Source organism: Chiloscyllium plagiosum, chromosome 8, assembly GCF_004010195.1.
Source record: "Chiloscyllium plagiosum isolate BGI_BamShark_2017 chromosome 8, ASM401019v2, whole genome shotgun sequence".
In the NCBI taxonomy this organism is placed as follows: domain Eukaryota; kingdom Metazoa; phylum Chordata; class Chondrichthyes; order Orectolobiformes; family Hemiscylliidae; genus Chiloscyllium; species Chiloscyllium plagiosum.
In genome coordinates, this window is record NC_057717.1 from 26,952,175 (window position 1) to 26,960,434 (window position 8,260).

The following is an 8,260-nucleotide window of genomic DNA, read 5'->3' on the forward strand; positions in this document are numbered from 1 at the left end:
CAAACGAAGCAGCTTAGAAAGATGCCAAGTATTATAGTAAGCCAGTGGATTCAGAGTAATGTAGGACCCAGCAAAGGAGGACAAAGAAACTGAGAAAAAAATCAAAAAGAGAAAAACACAGGCAAACAAAATACAACAAAAACAAACAGCTGAAAAGCTTCTATGAATGTATGAAACAAAAATAAGAACAAGGCCAAATGTGGAAGAGTGAGTGTGTGGACAGGGTAATTTATTGTAGAGAACAGAGGCATTACAGGGAAAATAAACAGTCTCTTTGCGTCAGTCTTCATAGAAGAATATCCAGAGATTCGCCAAAAAATGCCAAGTGACCATGGGACTTGTGTAAGTAAAGTCTAAGATCATTATATAAGTGATGAGGTAGTATTTGAGAAGACAGCTGGATTAAGTGTTAATAAATCTGACAGACCAGATTTACTTCATGCAAACATTTCAGTGGAAACAGCAATAGTTACATTGATTGCATTACGGATTTTCTCGTTATTTTCCAACACATTCCCGAAAGACAGGTAGCCAATCGGGATAAGAGACGGTTATAAATGTAATCCGCTAGTTTAAGAAAGGATGAAGATGGAGGGTGGTGAACTACAGACCAGTAACTTGTCATCCGCAGTCTGTTGGACTCGATTACTAACAACATGCTACTAGATATATAGAAGGTAGTGGCAAAACCGGAGAGTATGATAACGCATCGATGAAAGGAAAACCATAAGTCGCAAACATTTTTTTCTATGATTTGAAGATGATTCTTGTAGACATCGGCAATGAGGAATCAATGGATAACGTATAGTTGGATAGTCAGGTGGATTTATTTAAGAACTCACGCACTAGTATCATGAGAAATGTTAAAGTGAAAGGTATTAGGAAGATCATATGCAAATAGGAGAGTAGAAATTACGTTTATATTCACGTGAATGTAATTAAAATATAGAGGATGTCATGCACCAGTTGCATAGCGTGTTACTGAGACAAAACGTAGAGTATTGTGTACTGTTTTGGAGTCCCCATCTAAGAAAGAATATACTGAGTACAGAGGAACTGCAAAAGGCATTCTCCAGATTAATCCCTAAGATGGCAAAATTGTCTGATTAGGAAACTCAACCTGTGATCTCGAATTTCAAATAATGAGAGGTGATCGTAGTGAATCTTAGAAATTTAGAAACATAGAGGGGACTGAATAACAGAGGGACATGGAGAAGTGCATGCAGGCGTGATTAGGGAGAATCACATGATATTCTACACGGACAACAAGTAGAACAGAATAATCAGTGAACAGTTCGTGTCCATTAGAAAGCAAGGGGGCAATCTGTGTGAAGCTGGAGAACATTGAGAGATTGTGACATGAGAGCTTCACATCTGTTTTACTTGGGAGAAGGAGGAGGCAGGTACAGAATTCGAGAAGATGGATGGGGAAGTTCTTGAACAGATTGATGTAAAATGCGAGCAGGGATTTGAGGCTCTGTCTGGTATAAAATTGTATTGATTGCCAGGTCTGAATGAATTGTATCACAGACTGCTGTTGGAGACAAGGGACGAAAGACCCTGACTGAAAATTGTCATTAGAATCTGACCATAGGGGAGGTGCCAGAGATCTGGAGAAGAGCTAATATGATTCCACTTCACAGTACGTGTGGGAGAGATAAACCTGGGAACTATAGACAAGCAAGGATTGGATCACTGTCAAGGAAACTACTGGAGAAGAGAGGGATGGAGAAAATAGAACTCCAATCAGAGTGGCAAGGGTTGATCGGGATAATCATCATGACTTTATCAGAGAGACGTCACACCTAACGAATTTGAATTAGTTCGAGGAGGTCACTTATTTAGTTTTGCAGCAAGGCCTTTGACAAAGCTCCACATGGAAAAGTGAAAAATAAACTAAAATCTTATGGAAGCAAGGATAACTTGACAAGTTACAACGAAAATTGCCTTAGTAGCAGGAGACAGAGGGTGGTGGGAGAAGGATGTTTGTGTGAATGGAAACCAGTGTCCCCTGGTGTATCACAGGGATCAGTGCTGTGTCCCTTATTATGTGTGGCATTCATAAATGGTGCAGATGTGAATGGAGAGGGGTGGGTGAAGGGGGCATGGGTTGTGATAAGTAAGTTTGTGTTTGCCTGGTTAGTTGGTATTGAGGAGGAAGGTCTTATGTTACAGGAAGATACAGATGGAATGGTCAGATGGGCAGATCAATTGCGGATGGAATGTAACCCTGATAAATATGATGTGGTGCACTTGGCTATAGCATTTATTAATCGCGGCATAGATTATAAGAGCTGTACAGGGCTTTGGTTAGGCCAAGATGGAGTACTGTGTGAATTTCTGGGAGCCACATTGCAAGAAAGACAGAATGGTACTGGAGGGTGTGAGAGGAGATTTACCAGGATGTTACCTGGGATGGATCATATGAGCTATGGAGAGAGGCTGGATAAGCTCCAGTTGTTTACTTTGGAGCAGCGGAGGCTGAGGGGATATGATTCAGAAGGATAAGATTACGAGGGACATGGTTAGGGTAGATAGACAGCAGCTGTTCCTTTTAGTCAGAGGGACAAGAACAAGGGGATCACACTTTTAAAGTGAAGGTTTTGAGAGGATTTAAAGATTTTTTTCACCCAGAGGGTATTGGGATCTAAAATGTACTTCCTGAGAGGAGAATTATCACGGGTAACCTCACAACCGTTAAAAATTGCTTGGACGAGTAATTGGAAGTGTCATAACATTCCTGACTATGGGCCTGGTGTATGAAAGTGGGACTAATATAGACCGTGCTGTATTTCTGACAGTAAAGAATCTATTCTCCACTAAATGTATGGCTGTGAAAGATCAATTATTGAGCAGCTTAAGGCAGGAATTGGTGGGTTTCTGAAGAGTATATTCACAAGGGTTATAAGAGTGAATTATAATAGCTTGTTAAATCATGGCTATGAGAGAAATATGAGAAAACAAGTGCAGCTTCCTTACAATCTGAAACCAGAGAATGGAGAATGGAGAACAGGAAAATGGCAGAACTATGAAGCTGCTACTTCAGCTCTGTCTTCACAGAACATACTAATAATACCAGGAAAAGCAAGTCTGGTGTGGGAAAAGGATCTCGTACATGGATTGTCAAACATAATAAGTAAATGGTTGAGGAGAAATTATTGGGAATGGCAGTAATGGTCATAGACAACACTAACATAGATTTATGAAATGGGAATTCTGTTTGACAAACAGACTGGGAGACAAATGAAAGAGAATCAATAGATGTAACACATTTGGATTTTCATAAACATTTTGGTTAAGCTCCAAGCCTCGTTTGCAAAATTAAATCTGAGTGAATTGGAGCGAATATATGGACATGTTTCTAGAATGGGACAGCTGTCATGAAACAGTGAATAGAAATAAACAGAATAGAAATAAACAGCAAGAGCCTGACATTGTCTGCAAGGTTTGATTCTGTGAGTATGACTATCTCCCAGACACCGCCAGTATCATCCCTGGATATCTCCGTTCTCACCAGCAGGACAGGCACAGCAGATATGGTGAGACATTGGGATACAAATGGAAGGGAATTGCTCTGAGACTCCTCTACACTGACTCAGTATCCCATGAAGTCTCATGGCGTTAGTTTACACGTGGGAAAGGAAACCTCCTGTTGATTACCATGTACCACCCTCTCTCAACCGATGGATCAGTACTCCTCCATGCTGACCAACACTTGAAGGAAGCACTGAGGGTGGCAAGGACGCAAGATGTACTCTGGGTGGGGGATTTCAATGTCCACCACCAAGAGTAGCTCAGCTGCAGCATTACTGATCGAGCTGGTCTGATCCTAAAGGATATAAATGCTCTACTGGGTCCATGGCAGGTGGTGCAGGAAGCAAAAAGAGGAAAAGAACATACTTGATCACACCCTTACTAATCAACCAGTTGCTGAAATATCTGCCCATGTCAGTATCTGTTGGCGTCCCACCTTCACATTGAGAAAAACCTCCATCATATTGGGTGGTACTACCACCGTGCTAAATAAAACAGACTTCAAACAGATCTAGCAGTTCAAGTCTGGGTTTCCATAAGGTGTTGTGGGTCAGAAATAGCAGCAGAATTGTACTCCAGTGCAAATTTATGGCCTGGCATATCCCGCTTGCAATAATTACCATCAAGCCAGAAGATCAATCTTGGTTTAATGGAGTGTGCAGGAGGGCAGGAGCAGCACCGGGCATACCTGAAAATGCGGTGTCAGCCTGGTGAAGCCACCAAACAGGACCACGTGTGCGCCAAACAGCATAAGCACTAAGTGATAGAGCTTATTGATCCCCCAAGCAACGGTTCAGATCTTAGCTCTGCAGTCCTTCCACTTCTAGTTGAGAATAGTTATGGACAATTAAACAAGTCGTTGGAAGAGGATATTCCACAAGTATCCCCATCCTGAAGAGCCCAGCACTTCAGTTTTAAAGACAAGTTTGATACATTCGCAACAATCTTCAGTCAGAAGTGCTGAGGGGAAAATCCATCTCGGCCTCCTCCAGTGGTCCTCAGTAATTCAGTTACCAGTCATCAGCCATTTCGATTCAGTCCATGCGATATCCAGAAACGGTTGGAGACACTAGATCCTGCAAAGGGTACATGCCTTGTCAACATTCTGGCAATAGTACTGAAATCTTGTGCTCCAGAACTTTCCACTGCCCGAGCCAAGCTGTTCCAATACAGTTACAACAGCATTTACCCGATTATGTGGAAAATTACCCCAAGTATCCCCTATACATAGAAAGCAGAACAAATCCAATCCAGCCAATTACCACCCCATCAGTCTACTCTCGGTCATCAGTAAAGTGTTGGAAGGTTTCAGTGCTTTCAAGCAGCACCTGCTCAGCAGTAACCTGATCAATGACGCGCAGTTTGGATTCGACCAGAACCACTCAGCTCCTGACCTCATTACCGTGGTTCAAACATGCACAAAAGAGCTGAATTCCAGATGTGGGGTAAGAGTGACAGTCATTTAAAGGAAGGCTGCCTTTGACCAAGTGTGGCATCAAGGGGCCTTAGCAAAACTGGAACCAATGGGTATCAGAGACAAACTCCCCGCTGGTTAGAATCATACCTAACAGGTAGGAATGTGGTGATGGTTGATGAAGGTCAGTCAAGTTAGCTCCAGTACAAGTCTGTAGGTGTCCCTCGGGCAGTGATCTAGGCTCAAACATCTTCAGGGCTGCTTCATCAATGACCTTCATTCCATTATAAGGTCAGAAGTGTGATAGAGTACTCCCCATTTGCCTGGATGAGGGCAGCCCCAACAACACTCTGGATGCTTAATACCATCCAAGAGAAAGCAGCAGGTTTGACTGTCACTTCATCCACAATGCACCACATTCAACGTTCCACCACATTCAACGCTCAGCAGTAGCAGTTTCTTACTATCTATAAGCTGCACTGAAATGATTCACCAAAGATCCTCAGACACCATCTTCCCAACTCATGATCACATCTATCTAGAAAGACAAGAGCAGCAGAAGTATGGGAACACCATCATCTTCAAGTTCCCCTCCGAGCTGTTCACCATCTTGAGTTGGAAATATATCACCGTTCCTTTCCAGTCACTGGGTCAGAATCCTGGAATTCCCTCCCTAATAGTATTGTGGGTCAACCATAGCAGGTGGACTACAGCAATGCAACAAGGCAGCTCATCATCACCTTCTCAAGGGCAACTAGGGACAGGCAACAAATGCTCGCTCAGCCAGTGACAACCAGATTCACGAAATAAATACATTTTTAAATAAACTTTTTTTTAACAGAGGAAGGTTGCTGATGACGCAGGGATTGATGCTTGGGCCTCAGCTGTTCACAATACCCATTACATATGCGAGAATCAGGTACAATCTATCCCAGCCTGCTGACAGCACGAAAGGCTGTGGGATTGTGAGTGGGTGAGGAGGTTGTAAAAAAGCTCCAAGGTGACTGAGACAAGTGAAGTGAATGGGCAAATACGTGGCAGATGGAGAGCAAAGTGGGTAGAGGTGACAGTGTGTACTTTGGTGGGAACAATAGATTGGCAGCCTATCGTTTGAAAGGAGATTGGCTGAAACTTGTTGATCTACAAAGGGACATATGCTCCTTTTTGTTGTTTCCTTCCGCAAAAACCTCCGAGGTCCCTGCAGCACAGTGAGTTCTGAAACCATAAGACAATACTGGGCATGGAATTAGCCAGTGTACACATGACCCCCAAGTGGGAAGCTGTAACATTGAAAAGGATCTGGATCGCCCTGTACACCCTGTCACTGAAAAGAATATTGCAGTAACAGAAAGCAGTTAGGAAGGTAAATGATGTGTTGACCTTCATTTCAGGAGGATTTGAGTCCAGGAGTAAGGGTGTCTCATTGCAGCTGCACAGGATTTTGATGAGACCCCATCTCGAACATTATGCAGTATTGTGTGCAGTTTTGGTCTCCGTACCTGATAAGGACAAACCTGGCATTGAGGGAGAGCAGCGTAGGATGACCAGACTGATCTCTGGGATGACAGGCTTGTTGTGGGAGCAGGGTTTGGGGCGACTGGGCGTGTGTTCCATGGGGCTTAGGAAAATGAGTGGAGATCTCAGTGAAATATATAAAACTCTGACAGGGCATGAGAGATTGGAAGCAGGGATGATAATTCCCCTGGCTGAGACATCTAAAACAAGGTCCCACAGTATTAGGTACAGGTAGAGCACTCTGCAGTGAGTTGACACTAAATGTGTGCACTCAGCTGGTGAACCTGGAGAATGTGCTCGCACCTGGAAACCAATAAATAAATAAGGATTTTGAGACACTAAAGGGATAAGGGGAGAGCAGGAGTATTGTGTGGAAATAAAGGGCCAGCCATCATTATATTGAATGGGGTAGCAAACTCGATGGATCAAAGGGACTACTGCACTACCTATTTCATAGCTTCCCAAGGTTAATCACATTAACATATATCTATTGTGTGGGATAAGTGCATTGAGGAGATGTTTGAACATGAACTAGAATGGGGAAGGTGTAATGTATTGAATGACCTCCTCCTTTCCCGATGTTCATGTGCAGTCTGTGGGAAAGCTCTGTAAATGTTGTCACAAGTTCTCAGATGTTAGGAAGGAGGTCTCTGCAGGTTCAACAGGACTGCGTTTCCATTTCCCTTTTTCCGGTACTGAGGCTGGGGCCGGGTGTTCTTCCTGTTTTATCCTTTAATGCCTCGGAGCAGTTTGATACAATAGAGTGTCTTGCCTGGCCGTTTCCGAGACCATTGAAGAGTTGATCACATGTCAGTGTGTCTGGAGTCATTTTTAGGCCAGACCAGGAAAGCACAGGAGATTCACTTCCTGAAAGTGCATTGGGGAAGGAGATCGATATTTAGATTAGATTAGATTACATTACAGTTTGGAAACAGGCCCTTCAGCCCAACAAGTCCACACTGACCCGCCGAAGCGCAACCCACCCATACTCCTACATTTACCCCTTACCTAACACTACGGACAATTTAGCATGGCCAATTCACCTGAACTGCACATCTTTGGACTGTGGGAGGAAACCGGAGCACCCGGAGGAAACCCACGCAGACACGGGGAGAACGTGTAAACTCCACACAGTCAGTCGCGGGAAATGAACCCGGGTCTCTGGCGCTGTGAGGCAGCAGTGCTAACCACTGTGCCACCGTGCCGCCCACACGGCGGTACGATTTACAATCGACATTTGTTCAATGTCAATGTTACTGACACCAGATTGTTACATCTTGATATTTTATTAATTGTTTTTAACTTCCACCAGCTGCCAGAACATTAGCCTGGTCTGGATTAGCAATTGTTGTGGAGAAAATATAGAGAATCATCAGGCGACGCAGAGAGTTCTTCAAGAAGTAGGTCTTTTATTTTCAAACAAACATCCGTGATACTAAGAAAGCAGAGTCTCGAAGACCCCCGAACTTCAGGGTCCGTGGATTTTTATATCTTTGTTTTTCTTGTTTCTACTAGCTTATCAGCATGTCCAACTGTCTTAATCACAGTACCTCACTCTAGCTACACAATAAACCAGTGATGTTAGTTCCCATTATCTCTTCAGTTGTACATTCTACTTAATGTTATTCTAATGTCATGGTTAGATATTTATTGCTAATTCTGCTACAGTGATCTTCAATTCCAGACTAACCTGTCATAATAGATATTTTGCTATTCCATCTGTTACAATAGTCTCCTGTCTCAAGCTGACTCTACAGACTAGTAATTAGATATTTAATGTCACGTCCCAAATATTTA